Source organism: Delphinus delphis, chromosome 1 (assembly GCF_949987515.2).
Source record: "Delphinus delphis chromosome 1, mDelDel1.2, whole genome shotgun sequence".
NCBI classification, from domain to species: domain Eukaryota; kingdom Metazoa; phylum Chordata; class Mammalia; order Artiodactyla; family Delphinidae; genus Delphinus; species Delphinus delphis.
In genome coordinates this window covers 178653126-178669935 of record NC_082683.1, presented here as the reverse complement: position 1 = coordinate 178669935, position 16810 = coordinate 178653126, and the positions used below count along the sequence as shown (strand labels likewise).

Below are 16810 nucleotides of genomic sequence, written 5' to 3'. Positions count from 1 at the left end.
GGAGGTTGGTTGTATGGGACCAGATCAGAGCAGTGTGGCAGGAGTAGGCTAGGGGAGTGAGCTGTCTGCTCCTGTAACTGACTTTTGCCTTCCAGGCACTTCCTTTAGAGGAAAGGATGAATGCTTGATTTTTTGGCCGAATGGATGGGATGCAACCAGTTATTTATGGGGCACCTTCAAGATGAATTCTCTGATGTTTAATGGTTAGACATTTTGTCCTCACCAAGATCTAGAAGCAAGCCAGAATCTTGCTGTTTCTGAAAAAAGGACGGTAGTTACTCATTCAAGGAAGATTTATTTTTGCTTCAGAATCCTAGACATCCCTGTTTGGTTCTTCCTGTGAGAGCTTGACACACATTCTTTATAGCACCCTAATCTGCCGCAGACAACTTGTGTACCATTGCATCTGCCGGCTTATAAGATGTGTAAAGTATGTTCTTGCCTTGAGAACACTACTGCAAGTGGTATTCTCTACTCAAAACTCAAAACTTTTCAGTTGGCTTGGTATTGAGGAAGAGTGTGACACCAGCATGGTATATGAAAGTGTTGAGAGGAGGTGCCCACAAATAGGAACTCTCCAAGTCAGCAAAGCTTCAGATTCCTTTCTTTATAGTGCAGAAAAGTTTATCTGATTGTTTTAAAGTCAGGTTTATTTAGGCCCCATCAAAATTATATAATACAAACACCTTGTAAAAATCTGCCAACACAAACACTTAATAGGCTTTTATCAATAAGAATTATCATATTCCAGCAGTTCCTCAAAATGAGACTCTTCCTTTCACAGTCACTAAATTTTACCCTAAGAACAGGTTCTCTCTCTCTTTTCTCTTTTTAGCAGAATGAGGTGTTGTTTTGAACTTCATAGCCTACCATTACACGAAATCCTTTTACTAAAAGGGCTTTTTCTATTCTGGCTCAGACTTCTTGGACCCTGGAGACTTGTTGGTCAGAACTTCTCCTGCATGAGCAGAAGACCCTGTAATCCTTGAGTGACTTTGGAGATGACCAAGTTGGCTATAGATTTCGTTCTACCTCTGCCCATCACCCCTCCCCCCAGATTGTCCATTGGCCCTGTAATCAAAACAAAAGCATGACTTTATTTTTAATAGAAATTTCTCACGGTGTAGTGAATAGCAGTCTTTTACTTTTCTCCCCAGTCTGGCCAATTTGGATGAACATGAACCCCAGTCGCTCAGATCTGAATAGGGATCTGTAGCCCCATGTCTGCTATTCTTTTCCTTCCCTGTGGGCAGCCAGTATTACTTCCCTGTTGTTATCCTTTTGAATTAAGAATTCAGGGGCTCTTTGGGTCTCTCCAGAAGTCTGAACTCCTTCATTCATGTTTCTCCATAAATAGCAGAGCAGTAAATTCTTCCAGATGATCCTGAAGAAAACTATAAAATTTAATTGGGATATATAAATAGAGACTTACAAATGTAAGGCTGTAGCTTTATCCTAAGGAGGTCACCAAATATCAGATACATTTATAGCTTTATTACAATTCCAATAAAAGTTTTAAAATATATCCTTTATTGAAAAATCAACATATCACCATCAAAATAATCTTAAAAATAAATGTTGAGAATACAAGAGGTCATTTTGAAAAAATAGAGACAGATACTACCGAATATTCATTCACAATAGTTGTAGAGATCAATGAAACAGTTTTGATAGTCCTGACATGATAGAAAGTCATCAATTAACTTTTAAAGAAAAAATTTGGGACTTCCCTGGTGGTGCAGTGGTTAAGAATCCACCTGCCAGTGCAGGGGACTCGGGTTCAATCCCTGGTCCGGGAGGATCCCACATACTGTGGAGCAATTAAGCCTGTGCGCTACAACTAGTGAGCCTGCGCTCTAGAGCCCGCGAGCCACAAGTACTGAGCCCATGTGCCACAAATACTGAAGCCCGCGTGCCTAGAGCCCATGCTCCCCAACAAAAGAAGCCACCACAATGAGAAGCCCATGCACTGCAATGAGAAGCCCGCGCACCGCAACGAAGAGTAGCTCCCCACTCGCTGCACCTAGAGAAAAGCCCACGCGCAGTGCCCACGCGCAGCAACAAAGACCCAACGCAGCCAAAAATTGATTTAAAAAAATAAAAAAATTAAAGAAATTTAGAGATGTAGTTGCCTATAAAAATCAAACCAGTTTACAAATATTTCAGTAGATTAAGAAGCTAAGCATAAAACAAAAGTGCTAGACAAACTAAGAGAAAGTAGAAATTAATTTTAGGATTTAAATGAAGGCATGGAAACTTATTAGGAATAAAATTATAATAACACTGACTTACTCCTAATAAGTTTCCATCCTTTCATTGATATCCTCAAATTAATTTCTACATTAATGAAAGGACTTTTTTTTTTTTTTTTTTTTTTTTTGTGGTACGCGGGCCTCTCACCGCTGTGGCCTCTCCCGTTGCGGAGCCCAGGCTCCGGACGCGCAGGCTCAGCGGCCATGGCTCACGGGCCCAGCCGCTCCGCGGCCTGTGGGATCCTTCCGGACCGGGCACGAACCCGCGTCCCCTGCATCAGCAGGCGGACCCTCAACCACTGCGGCACCAGGGAAGCTGGACTTTTGTTTTATACTTAGCTTCTTAATCTACTCAGTGATTTCTGCCCCTTTGCCCTGGATTATCATTTCTTTAAATGGATAGAAAATTATCACAAGGGAACACATCCATAGATTTGACTCTACATGCTATGAGCTCTTTGAGCCCAGAACTCTGTCTTTACATTCCTAGCATAGGGTCTTTCTGGCCTGCATTCAACCAACATTTACTACTTGCTTCAGTTGTGTCAGACTCTGGAGAGGAAAGAAAAGAAGCCCGTCATGCTACAACATAAAGCAGGCATTTTAATTTGTGGTAAATGCAGATCGAAATTAGTCCTGGGTATTAAGAGAGAACAGAGAAGGACTTCTTAACCTAGTCTAAGGAGGGAGCAAGTTTCAAGGTGGTTGTTTTTGTTTTGAGAGGCGATGCCTTCAATGCTCGAATATCAGAACTGCTGAGGATTGTGAAGAAAACCATGATCCGATAAACTGGAACCCAAGGCTCAAGGCATCGAGTTTTCCTAAATGAGATCAAAGTTCTGGGGGGAGGAAGGCTCAAGTACTGGGGGAGAGTCGGAGATTTGTGCTGCCCTGCGGTTCCTGTGCTGTTCCCTGATGTCCCGTTCCCATGCAGGCTCAGTGAGATGCTCTCCACTCTGCTCAGGAGTGCTTCTTCACTACATTCTTTTTTTTCTTGACAGAAGGCCTAGCTTCCCACTTCAGGGATAAGGTAGAAGCCATCACACAAGAGAGTTCCTCAGGTTCTTAGACCTGGCCCTGGTGAGTACACCTCATGACACAAGAAGACATATCTTTCCAGGGGTGTGCAGTCTACCTTCCCTGGACCCGTCTGCTCTCCCTTCCCGGTGAATCTCAAGCATCATCAATCCTCTTTGTAAAGATTGTAGAAAAACGTGGAAAGTCCTAGGTTTATGCCAGTAGCATTAAAGATTCGATCTCATCACGCAGAGACTTACAAACTATGTCATCACAAGATAAGATGTCAGGGGAGAGGGGACATTTGAGTTTTGCTTTTGACAGATAAGGGGATTTCCAGGAGGTTACACTGTCAAGAAGGCACAGGGAACTCTACTCAGTATTCTGTAATAACCTATATGGGAAAAGAACCTGAAAAAGAGTGGATATATGTATACGTATAACTAAATCACTTTGCTGTACACCTGAAACTGACACAGCGTTGTAAATCAACTATACTGCAGTATAAAATAAAAATTTAAAAAAGAAAATTAAAGAAAAGAAGGCATTCCAGGTGGATGGAAGAGGGCATGCAAAAGTGAGTTATGTTCCAGAAATGGTGCTTAGTCTAGAGTAGCTTAATTAAAACACTGATGTTCATGGAGAGGAGGAGTGAGAGATATGAATGAGTAGACTGAACTGTTTTATGATTGATTTACTCTAAATTGAGGAATTCATATTTAATTTTGCAGTTAATATTCAGCCAGTAAGTTTTTGCTTAAGTGTATTGATTAATCACTACCTTTCTTAATTAGATGTTATATGAACCCCGAGGCTATTTTTATGTACTACTTATTTATGTGTTTATTTATACATTTTAGTGTGTATTTTTGCCTGTAGACCTTACGTATATTTATTCATGTTGCAAAGTATTGTCTCATACATTTTAAATATATATTCAAAACCTATAAAATTTTTCTCACTTTAAAATATATCTTTTAATAGAACAAAGTGCTAAATCTGATTATTTACGTACATCTTCTACTTTTCCTGTAAGAGGTACCCTATTAAGTTGACTTCTCTGTGTGGCATTCACCGACCACATTTAGCTATGGTAACGGTATAAGATTTACTTCTTATCTTTAAGGAAATGTCCTGTAGATAGCTATTTGTCCTTTGGGACTAGAAGAGGATGAAACCATAAAAATAGCTTTTTCACTGTGAAACTGTAGGTGAGTTTCCATGTAGATTTTGTACAATTTTTCTTTTTTCCATTCCTACTTTCACCATGTTAACCTGCCTCTTTACGACTTCACATCTGGTCTTGAAATAAGCCTCTTAAGACATTGGTTTCCTGCTCCATCCCATTTGATTAATCTTGCACACTGTTGCCATACTCCTGCTCATAAAAATTTCTTGGATCGTGTCATGTCTCATCAAGACAACTTTTATTGTTCACCCCCATGACTTTTTTATAGTCCAAAGGACACAGTCTAAACTCTGCAATTTAACATTTAAAGGCCACCAATTTTGATACCAGATTACCTATGAAATCATTCAAGCTGCTCTATTCAGGTAAATGTGTCCTTTGCTATTTGATTAATTTTCTCTTTCTGGAAGGTCATTTCTTCCTTTGTTTGAACCCAATGAAATTGGACCCACAGGCAGCCGTCCCACTCCCCTTGGCGGTAAGGGTCTTTAGTGATCTCTTGACCCAAATTATCTTTTCCTTCACTGGCTGTGATTAGAAAAGGAATGGTGGGGGCCAGGTTGGGGGGCACTGGGAGGAAAATTGTTCCCTCAGAAAGAATAATGCTAACAAAAAATGCTTTCTCTTTTCCTCATATTCCTAACGCCGCCTTAATTTCCTGGGCAATTGGGAGGCTGATGAATAGGATATAGGTTAAAGTCCTTAGATTCTTGTCAACTGTTGGGAAGGGCCCAACGCTGAAGGCAAAGAATAATCATGGTTTGAAGCCTAAGTCCTAGAGGTTGGAAAGCTCAAATACTGGGACGGTGTCTTAAAGAATCAAATGCCTACCCTTTTATATTAATTCTCTACACTGATGGTAGGTGGAGAGCATGAATGAGTTTGAAGCAAAGATTCTGCATTAGATTTAGGTGGTGGAGTCTAGTTAAATTGAAAGGAAGAATACCTGGTGTGAAGGAAATAATATTCTTCTTGGGTTCTCAGGTTCTTGGTTTTGTTTTATTTGTTTGCATTTGTCAAGAGAGGACTTTGTGCATGGGACCAAGCTAAAATAGAACTTGCCCTGGAGGTAATTAGCTATTCAGAAAAAAAGAAAAAAGGAATAAAAAGTAATTAGAACCTTACTTCACTCACTAAAATATAATTCAAAATAAATTATGCAATGGTTAACTTTATATTTTCATTTGACATTTTTTTAGTCACCTCAAATTCAGTATTTCCCCAACCAAGGGAAATGCCCATGTATCTGTGGCCATATTTCTTGCACTATCTATATTGTTATAAAATAATTTAGGAGTTATCTTTACTCCTCTAACCATTATATCATATTCATTATCAGATCCTATTGCTCTTGTATGTGAGATATCTGTGAATACATCCACTTCTCTCCTTTACCATCCCCATCTTATTCCAAGCTTCTCCCATTTCTCCTCCACAATGTTTATTATTTGGGTTAGACTTCCTTTCCTCTATCCCATTTTCTTCTTTACAGCCAAAGAGATCATTTTGAAATATAAAAACTAAGTGTATTTTCCCTCCCTTCATACTGTTGGGGGAAAATGATTAAAAACACAGTCTTCTTCCAGTTCAGAAAATTTCTCCATGAAGGGAGGAGAGAAAGAAAACACTTTTATCATTGAGTAAGCCTGAGACTGGAACTTGAGACACATCACAGGCACCCCACTAGGTGACAGAAAAAAGAGAAACCTCATCCTCTGATATAGCCAAGCAGATACAACCCATCACTTACATGTTCTCAAGATAAACAATAACTCATCCTCAAGTAAAAGGACTTGACAGCACCATTTGTCACACACAGTTCATCTTAACTTTACTTGGTAATTGGAGTGACCATCTGTGTTAACTAAATGGCTTTACCCAGAGGACAGCCAAACTAACTTCCCAGGTCTTTATTACAGGAAGTTGTTTTGCAACTTGAAGTCCTGAAGATAGACTGCTGTCCTACTACAGAAACTGAGAGACAGGGGCTATCTCCCTTGATGTTCACATCTCAGAGAGATTGCTCCCAGGTCCTTGAGAAAGAATGACAGTCCGAGGTCTGTAAAGCCCACAAGAGGCTGACCTAGTTTTCGAAAGGATTTCTATCACTTCAGAAGAGCAAAGTATTTACAAGTACAGATTTTTTTAAGGAAATGCTCAAAGGAAAAGGAGGTTGGGGAAATCTCTTTATTTTCAACAGGGAGAATTAAGCCTCTTATTTTTAATTTGTATTTGTCTTTACAACACTAAAAATGTTTCCATTCTTTCCATTCTTCTTAGGATAAAGACCAGAAATCTTAACAGGCTTGTAATGCTGCCTTACCTCTCTCTCCAGCTTTATCTCTGACTCCATTCTCTCCTCACACCCATGTTCAGCTACATTGTTCTTATTTTATTGTATCAGAATTCACACCACATTGCTTTAGCATAAGATAATTTTTCTGCTTCACCATCCCCTCAACAAATTTAGCCATGGTCAGATCTTTTACATCTCAGCTCGAGCCTTCCTTTCAGTAATAGCTGCCTCTTGAGTGAGATTTTAAGCTGCATGAGCCCAGGGGCTGTATCAGATTTTGTTCAGTATTGCTTTATGCCAAGTTGAAACTGTGTTTTCTTTATGCATAGTAAGCAGCTATTTATATATATATATATATATATATATATATATATATATATATATATATATATATATATATTTTTTTTTTTTTTTTTTTTTTTTTGCGGTATGCGGGCCTCTCACTGTCGTGGCCTCTCCCGTTGCGGAGCACAGGCTCCAGATGCACAGGCCCAGCGGCCATGGCTCACGGGCCTAGCCGCTCCACGGCATGTGGGATTTTCCCGGACCGGGGCACGAACCCGTGTCCCCTGAATCGGCAGGCGGACTCTCAACCACTGAGCCATCAGGGAAGTCCAGCACCTAATATTTTTAAAGGAATTAATAAAAAAGAGTAACATTAAAAAGTTAGTAAAAAAAGTAAAAGAGAAATTGATTAAATACTTACCAAATATTTGAATGGAGGAAAGCTTCTTAATGGTTAAAAAAAGACGGTAGAACCAGTTTCTTTAAGAAAAAAAATGATAAATTTGATTTAAAGTGTCCCATGTGTAAACACACACACACACACACACACACACACACACACACACACACACACACACACGCACACAAATCAAAAGGCAAATAATACACTGGAAAAATACAGCAATGAATTAAGTACTGTATTATAATTTTCGGGGGAGGATATTTTACAAAGAATTAGGTAATAAAATCCAGAAAAGATGATATCTAAATAAATACCAACCACAGAAAAAAATACATCACCACTAAGCTGAGAAATGCACATTAAAGTTAGATGTCATGTTTAGCAGTGCTTTTTACAATTATACTATTTAATATGGAAGAGGATGTAGTAAAACTTTCTTACATTCCTAGTGGGAATGTAGATTTGTACAACTCTTTGCAAAATGACTTGGTAATATTTATGAAGAGCCTTGAAATGTTGATACTTTTTGAACAAGTAAATCCACTTCTGGGAATGTCCTCTGGAATGCAGCAAGAACCTAGCACATAAAGATGCTTATTATTCACAGTTTGTTTTAATAGTGTGATACTGGAAACAAGCTAACTATTCAAAATTGGAGGAATGGTTTACTAATTTATAGAATATGTATATTTATGGGATGAATTTCTGTGCAGGCACAAAATATGATGTTTTCAGGTAGTTTTTAACAGCATGGAAATATGTCCTTTTGTATTTATTGCCAAGTTTAACAAATATATATACACACACGCACACACATATATAATAATATTAAATCACAAAAACATTCCACTTATTTACTATGACCTATATTAAAATTAGATTTTATATGTAAATAAGAATTGTTGAAAAGACACTTCACCTTCAGGTGATCTTAAAAAGCTCTTCTTTAGATGTGATCAATTTAAGGAGAATATTCAGTGAATTTTTTTCCCCAAGTAAAACAACTATTGTTTACATCTTTAGTTTTTATTTAGGCATGGCTTTTCTTTATGTGTATTTCAAATAAATGTCCCTCTGAAGATATTATTTGCATTAAGAAGAATAACCATGTATTATCACCTTTTCATAAAACTGTATATAAACCTGTGTGTTAGAATTAGAGATTTATAACTAAATTTTCTATGCATACTAAAAAGAAATTCAGAAGCTGGTACATTTGATTCGGTGAATATATTTCAGTTTTACTGGATTTTCACAAAATAATTAAAAATAAATTTCGACTCTGAAAGAAAACACATTTTGACTGTGTAAAAAGAGAAGCAAATAGAAAACCATGAGAAAAATACTTGAACAAAAGGCAAGGATAAGAGATTGGTTGTGAGCTTATTTAATTCAGCATTTTGTCTTCTTCCTCTTAGTTCATAGCCTATTTGTTTTCGTTCTATTTCCTGGAAAATCATTGACCAGGTCCCCAAAGACATTAGAGATTCTGGTAAGTACATATTACTTGGCTTGTTGCACTGGTTGTGGGAATAGAATTGCTCCCATTTTCCTGCAACAGCTGCAGGGCAAAACAAAAACCAAAAAAAAAAAAAAAAAGGAAGGGAGAAGAAGGAGAAAAAAAGAAAGAAAAAAACCCCACACAAGTTAAGGCAAATTTAAAAATTATAAAATAATAATACAGATATAATATCCTTACTTTATGATCTTCCTTGTTAAATTGGAGGTCGATTTTTAATAGATTTCACCATTTGATTCAATTTGACCTTTATGCACATTTTCCTATGGTATATGAGAGTTGCATATATAATTTCTTTGGCAATGCATAGGAGACTACAGTTACTGAAGAAATGTCTTCGGTTTCATTGTATCATGTTATTTTCTAATTAGAAATAAAAGTTAATCACTCACTCTATTACAATATCAGCTTGCGGTTAAAGAGTGCTTTGTGGAAAGTATTAGACATCCCCCACTTTACCAGGATGCTAATTTGTAACATTTTGCTGAAAACAGTGAGGTAACATATTATAGAGCATTCCCTGTCAGAGTGTGCAATCTCTCACATCTCTCCAGGTAAGAATAATTAGATCTCATTGCTTTTTCTTAATAATTCTGAAAGGTATTCTTTTTTTTTTTCATTTAATTTTATTTATTTTTTTATACAGCAGGTTCTTATTAGTCATCCATTTTATACACATCAATGTATACATGTCAATCACAATCTCCCAATTAATCACACCACCACTCCCCCCGACGCTTTCCCCCCTTGGTGTCCATAGGTTTTTTCTCTACTTCAGTGTCTCAATTTCTACTCTGCAAACTGGTTCATCTGTACCATTTTCTAGGTTCCACATATATGCGTTAATATGCGATATTTGTTTTTCTCTTTCTGACTTACTTCACTCTGTATGACAGTCTCTAGATGCATCCACATCTCTACAAATGACACAATTTTGTTCCTTTTTATGGCTGAGTAATAGTCCATTGTATATATGTACCATATCTTCTTTATCCATTCATCTGTTGATGGGCATTTAAGTTGCTTCCATGACCTGGCTATTGTAAATAGTGCTGCAGTGAACATTGGGGTGCATGTGTCTTTTTGAATTATAGTTTTCTCTGGCTATATGCCCAGCAGTGGGATTGCTGGGTCATATGGTAATTCTGTTTTTAGTTTTTTAAGGAACCTCCATACTGTTCTCCATAGTGGCTGTATCAATTTACATTCCTACCAACAGTGCAAGAGGGTTCCCTTTTTTACACTGGCCTCTTGCTGTTGTGGCCTCTCCTGTTGTGGAGCACAGGCTCCGGATGCACAGGCTCAGCGTCCATGGCTCACGGGCCTAGCCGCTCCATGGTATGTGGGATGCTCCTGGACTGGGGCACAAACCCATGTCCTCTGCATCGGCAGGCGGACTCTCAACCACTGTGCCACCAGGGAAGCCCTGTAGATTTCTTAATGATGCCCATTCTAACTGGTGTGAGGTGATACCTCATTGTAGTTTTGATTTGCATTTCTTTAGTAATTCGTGATGTTGAGCAGCTTTTCATGTGCTTCTTGGCCATCTGTATGTCTTCTTTGGAGAATTGTCTATTTATGTCTTCTGCCCATTTTTGATTGGATTGTTTGTTTCTTTAATATTGAGCTGCATGAGCTGTTTATATATTTTGGAGATTAATTCTTTGTCTGATGATATGTTTGCAAATATTTTCTCCCATTCTGAAGGCTGTCTTTTCGTCTTGTTTTTGGTTTCCTTTTCTGTGCAAAAGCTTTGAAGTTTCATTAGGTCCCATTTGTTTACTAGTGTATAGGAATGCAAGAGATTTCTGTGCATTAATTTTGTATCCTGCAACTTTACCAAATTCATTGATTAGCTCTAGTATTCTGGTGGCATCTTTAGGATTCTCTATGTATAGTATCATGTCATCTGCAAACAGTGACAGTTTTACTTCTTCTTTTCCAAATTGTATTCCTTTTTCTTCTCTGATTGCTGTGGCTAGGACTTCCAAAACTATGTTGAATAATAGTGGTGAGTGTGGACATCCTTGTATTGTTCCTGATCTTAGAGGAAATGCTCTCAGTTTTTCACCATTGAGAATGGTGTTTGCTGTGGGTTTTTTGTATATGGCCTTTATTATGTTGAAGTAGGTTCCCTCTTTTCCCACTTTCTGGAGAGTTTTTATCATAAATCGGTGTTGAATTTTGTCAGAAGCCTTTTCTGCATCTAGTGAGATGATCATATGGTTTTTATTCTTTAATTTGTTAATATGGTGTATCACATTGGTTAATTTGCATATACTGAAGAATCCTTGCATCCCTGGGATAAATCCCACTGGATCATGGTGTATGATCCTTTTAATGTGTTGTTGAATTCTGTTTGCTAGTCTTTTGTTGAGGAATTTTGCATCTATATTCATCAGTGATACTGGCTTGTAATTTTCTTTTTTTTGTAGTATCTTTGTCTGGTTTTGGTATCAGGTTGATGGTGGCCTCATAGAATGAGTTTGGGAGTTTTCCTTCCCCTGCAATTGTTTGGAAGAGTTTGAGAAGGATGGGTGTTAGCTCTTCTTTAAATGTTTGATAGAATTCACCTGTGAAGCCATCTGGTCCTGGACTTTTGTTTGTTGGAAGATTTTCAGTCACAGTTTCAATTTCATTACTTGTGATTGGTCTGTTCATATTTTCTATTTCTTCCTGGTTCAGTCTTGGAAGGTTATACCTTTCTAAGAATTTGTCCATTTCTTCCAGGTTGTCCATTTTATTGCATAGAGTTGTGTGTAGTAGTCTCTTAGGATGCTTTATATTTCTGTGCTGTCTGTTGTAACTTCTCCTTTTTCATTTCTAATTTTATTGATTTGAGTCCTCTCCCTCTTTTTCTTGATGAGTCCGGCTAATGGTTTATCAATTTTGTTTATCTTCTCAAAGAACCAGCTTTTAGTTTTATTGATCTGTGCTATTGTTTTCTTTGTTTCTATTTCATTTATTTCTGCTCTGATCTTTATGATTTCTTTCCTTCTGCTAACTTTGGGTTTTGTTTGTTCTTCTTTCTCTAGTTCCTTTAGGTGTAAGGTTAGATTGTTTATTTGAGATTTTTCTTGTTTCCTGAGGTAGGCTTGTATAGCTATAAACTTCCTTCTTAGAACTGCTTTTGCTGCATCCCATAGGTTTTGGATCATCGTGTTTCCATTGTCATTTGTCTCTAGGTATTCTTTGATATGCTCTTTGATTTCTTCAGTGTTCTCTTGGTTATTTAGTAACATATTGTTTAGCCTCCATGTGTTTGTGTTTCTTATGTTTTTTTTCCTGTAATTGATTTTTACTCTCATAACATTGTGATAAGAAAAGATGCTTGATATGATTTCAATTTTCTTAAATTGACTGAGACTTGTTTTGTGATCCAAGATGTGATGTATCCTGGAGAATATTCCATGCGCACTTGAGAAGAAAGTGTAATCTGCTGTTTTTGGATGGAATGTCCTATAAATATCAATCAAATCTATCTGGTCTGTTGTGTCGTTTAAAGCTTGTGTTTCCTTATTAATTTTCTGTTTCGATGATCTGTTCATTGGTGTAAGTGAGTTGTGAAGTCCCCCACTATTGTTGTGTTACTGTCGATTTCCTCTTTTTGAGCTGTTAGCAGTTGCCTTATGTATTGAGGTGCTCCTATGTTGGTTGCATATATATTTATAATTGTTATGTCTTCTTCTTGGATTATGTAGTGTCCTTCCTTGTCTCTTGTAACATTCTTTATTTTAAAGTCTATTTTATCTGATATGAGTATTGCTACTCCAGCTTTCTTTTGATTTCCATTTGCATGGAATATCTTTTTCCATCTGCTCACTTTCAGTCTGTATGTGTCCCTAGGTGTGAAGTGGGTCTCTTGTAGACAGCATATATATGGGTCTTGTTTTTGTATCCATTCAGCAAGCCTGTGTCTTTTGCTTGGAGCATTTACTCCATTCACATTTAAGGCAATTATCAATACGTGTGTTCCTATTACCGTTTTCTTAATTGTTTTGGGTTTGTTTTTGTAGGTCCTTTTCTTTTCTTGTGTTTCCCATTTAGAGAAGTTACTTTAGTATTTGTTGTAGAGCTGATTTGTTGGTGCTAAATTCTCTTAGCTTTTGCTTGTCTGTAAAGCTTTTTATTTCTCTGTCGAATCTGAATGAGATCCTTGCCTGGTAGAGTAATCTTGATTGTAGCTTCTAACCTTTCATCACTTTAAGTATATCATGCCATTCCCTTCTGGCTTGTAGTTTCTGCTGAGAAATCAGCTGTTAACCTTATGGGAGTTCCCTTGTATGTAATCTGTCGTTTTTCCCTTGCTGCTTTCAATAATTTTTATTTGTCTTTAATTTTTGCCAATTTGATTACTATGTGTCTTGGTGTGTTTCTCCTTGGGTTTATCCTGTATGAGACTCTCTGAGCTTCCTGGATTTGGGTGGCTATTTCCTTTCCCATGTTAGGGAAGTTTTCGACTATAATCTCATCAACTATTTTCTTGGGTCCTTTCTCTCTCTCTTCTCCTTCTGGGTCCCCTATTATACGAATGTTGTTGAGTTTAATATTGTTCCAGAGGTCTCTTAGGCTGTCTTCATTTCTTTTCATTCATTTTTCTTTATTCTGTTCCACAGCAGTGAATTCCACCATTCTGTCTTCCAGATCACTTATCCGTTCTTCTGCCTCAGTTATTCTGCTATTGATTCCTTCTAGTGTATTTTTCATTTCAGTTATTGTATTGTTCATCTCTGTTTGTTCTTTAAATCTTCTAGATCTTTGTTAAATATTTCTTGCATCTTCTTGATCTTTGCCTCCATTCTTTTTCCGACGTCCTGGATCATCTTCACTATCATTATTCTGAATTCTTTTTCTGGAAGGTTGCCTATCTCCATTTCATTTAGTTTTTTTTCTTGGGTTTTATCTTGTTCCTTCATCTGGTACATAGCTCTCTACCTTTTCATCTTGTCTGTCTTTCTGTGAATGTGGTTTTTGCTCCACAGGCTGCAGGATTGTAGTTCTTGCTTCTGCTGTCTGCCCTCTGGTGGATGAGGCTATCTAAGAGGTTTGTGGAAGTTTCCTGATCGGAGGGACTGGTGGTGTGTAGGGCTGGCTTTTGATCTGGTGGGCAGAGCTCAGTAAAACTTTAATACACTTGTCTACTGATGGGTGGGGCTGGGTTCCCTCCCTTTTGGTTGTTTGGCTTGAGGTGACCCGACACAGGAGCCTACCTGGGCTCTTTGGTGGGGCTAATGGTGGCCTCTGGGAGGGCTGACGCCAAGGAGTACTTCTCAGAACTTCTGCTGCCAGTGTCCTTGTTCTCACGGTGAGGCACAGCTGCCCCCCACCTCTGCTGGAAACCCTCTAACACTAGCAGGTAGGTCTGGTTCAGTCTCCTGTGGGGTCATTGCTCCTTCCTCTGGGTCCCAATGTGCACACTACTTTGTGTGTGCCCTCCAAGAGTGGAGTCTCTGTTTCCTTCAGTCCTGTCGAAGTCCTGCAATCAAATCCTGCTAACCTTCATAGTCTGATTCTCTAGGAATTCCTCCTCCCGTTGCCAGACCCCCAGGTTGAGAAGCCTGACCTGGGGCTCAGAACCTTCACTCCAGTGGATGAACTTCTCCAGTTTGTGTGTCACCCACCCAGCAGTTATGGGATTTGATTTTATTGTGATTGTGCCCCTCCTACCATCTCATTGCAGCTTCTCCTTTGTCTTTGCATGTGGGGTATCTTTTTTGGTGAATTCCAGTGTCTTCCTATTGATGATTATTCAGCAGTTAGTTGTGATTCTGGTGTTCTCTAAAGAGGGAGTGAGAGCATGTCCTTCTACTCCACCATCTTGAACCAGTCCTGAAACGTATTCTTTGATAAAGAAGTTTGATTTCCTAGGGAACAAAAGATGTGCTTTAAAATAGTGAATGATGTATGTTTTCATTTAAAAGAAGGTAGATAACCAGAAAACTGATTTTCTTAAGTAAATTACCTGCTCTTGTTCACAAATAAGAACTTTTTTTTACCCACTCCTCACTTTTGAGTGATTTTATAATTTTTAAAAAGTTTTTTTTTCTTTTTGTGTATTTCTCATCACTTTGATGTGATTAGGTGGGGCTCTGCTAAGCAGAATGGAATTACTTTGCTTTTAATTAATACATTCCCTGTATGTACTGGGTCAGATTGTCATTTTTCTTATCAGCCTACCATTTTTTTTTTCTACACAGAGATAATGTTGAATCATAAACTTTGTGAGAGGAGAATATCCACAGGGACCATGAAAAATTACGTCATGACTGTTAATTAACACCAAGCTGCCTGCTACAGGTGATAAAGTTTGGTGGGAATGTACACCGAGATCATTATATTCCGTAAGAAATGGTGTAGGGTGATATTTGCTATGTTTTGGTTAAATCATAATCAAAATTATGATGCAAATACTGTTAGAATTTTGTAGAAAAAAGATTTTTTATGTCATCTTTATTTGTCTTTCTAAAACAGTACTATGAAGTATTTATGATCTAATACAGAGACACCCAGAAAGTGAAAAAACTCATGATTTTAATGATAGAACAGTCAGTAATTCCTGTTTTTAGGAACAAATATAATGTAGGGGTGGGCACAGCTGTGGAGAGAATTGGGGAGTGTTGTTTTAGAATTAGTGTATGGTATCTTTGTTTCTCATTGGCATAAAAATATCTATCTTGCTTTCTCTTTTTTTTTTTTAACCTATTTTATTCTGATTCTAGGGTGGGGTTGGAATTGGGTAGGCAAGTACTGTGGTGACTTGATAGACAAGGATAGGAAGAACAGAAGAATTGGCAAGAGTTTGAGGTTCATCGTGTTTATAAATACTTCTGAATCCCAAATCACATGACTTTTAATCTAGTAATAGTGCCTGGATTCCTACTGCATTATGGACTCCTCAAAATTCGTCTCACATGTTGTGGTTAGTTATAGGTGCACCAATTCACAAAGGATACCAACCAGGGCAGGTAGAAGGGTGACACTCTCTGAATTAAAATGCAAGGGTGGAGAGTGTGTATGAGATCTATCTATGTTCAGATGCCTGGAGATATTTAAGCTTCTCAGGGAAGTGACCACCATGTTTATTTAACTTGATGTGGTAGCCTTTTTACCTAGCACTAAATGTAGCTTACAGTGGATGTTCTTTAAATGAATGTAATTGAAGAAGGAAACTTATTTCTGTTTTGTTTTTTTTTTTTTTTTGCGGTGCGCGGGCCTCTCACTGTTGTGGCCTCTCCCATTGCGGAGCAACAGGCTCTGGACGCGCGGGCTTAGCGGCCATGGCTCACGGGCCCAGCCGCTCTGGGGCATGTGGGATCTTCCCGGACCAGGGCACGAACCCGTGTCCCCTGCATCGGCAGGCAGACTCTCAACCACTGCGCCACCAGAGAAGCCCAGGAAACTTTTTTTTTTTGGTCATGATTCAGGGCAACACTAAGAGAGTAAAAAGTTGCAGGAAAACACATAGAGGAAGAATTATCTCGTATTTAGGAATGGACTTCATCCTTATGAAGGAATTGGGTTCCCTAACACTAAGTCTGACTTCCAATGCTGGTGTTCATCTTTCATGGATGATTTAGAAGATATCTCTCTGGGGCATAGAAGAAAGTACCTTTTAAAGAACGCCTGCATTTTAATTTTACATGATTCTAACTTTCATGTCCTTAGCTTACAAAATACTGCAGTCACCACGATCTAACTGAAATAGCAAAGTAGTCAGAGTTCAATTCTGTAATTCTCTCTCTGCACTTCAGAATCCCTCTCCTTTTAAAATTGTTCTCCCATCTTCAAAATCTCCAAAGCCCCACGTGTACCTGTCATGTACCAGCTCTCCTGTTCCCTCTAGTTCCAC

The 16810-nt window shown here is 38.1% G+C and overlaps 1 protein-coding gene across 27 annotated transcripts in view; it reads left to right on the top strand.

Annotated features, from left to right (window-relative positions):
- KCNT2 (potassium sodium-activated channel subfamily T member 2) overlaps positions 1 to 16810 on the top strand; it is a 414242-nt gene that overhangs the window by 85537 nt on the left and 311895 nt on the right. For 2 of the 27 annotated variants that reach the window (XM_059998592.1, XM_059998619.1), the window contains one exon: positions 3254 to 3332. The exons of 21 other annotated variants lie outside the window; for them this stretch is intronic. The gene's annotated coding sequence lies outside the window, so the exon portion shown is untranslated. Of the gene's footprint in view, positions 1 to 2545; positions 3333 to 7267; positions 8935 to 12783; positions 14318 to 14353; positions 15259 to 16810 lie in introns of those variants that run through there. 4 more of the 27 variants (XM_059998601.1, XM_059998643.1, XM_059998635.1 and 1 more) reach the window with 4 other exon arrangements.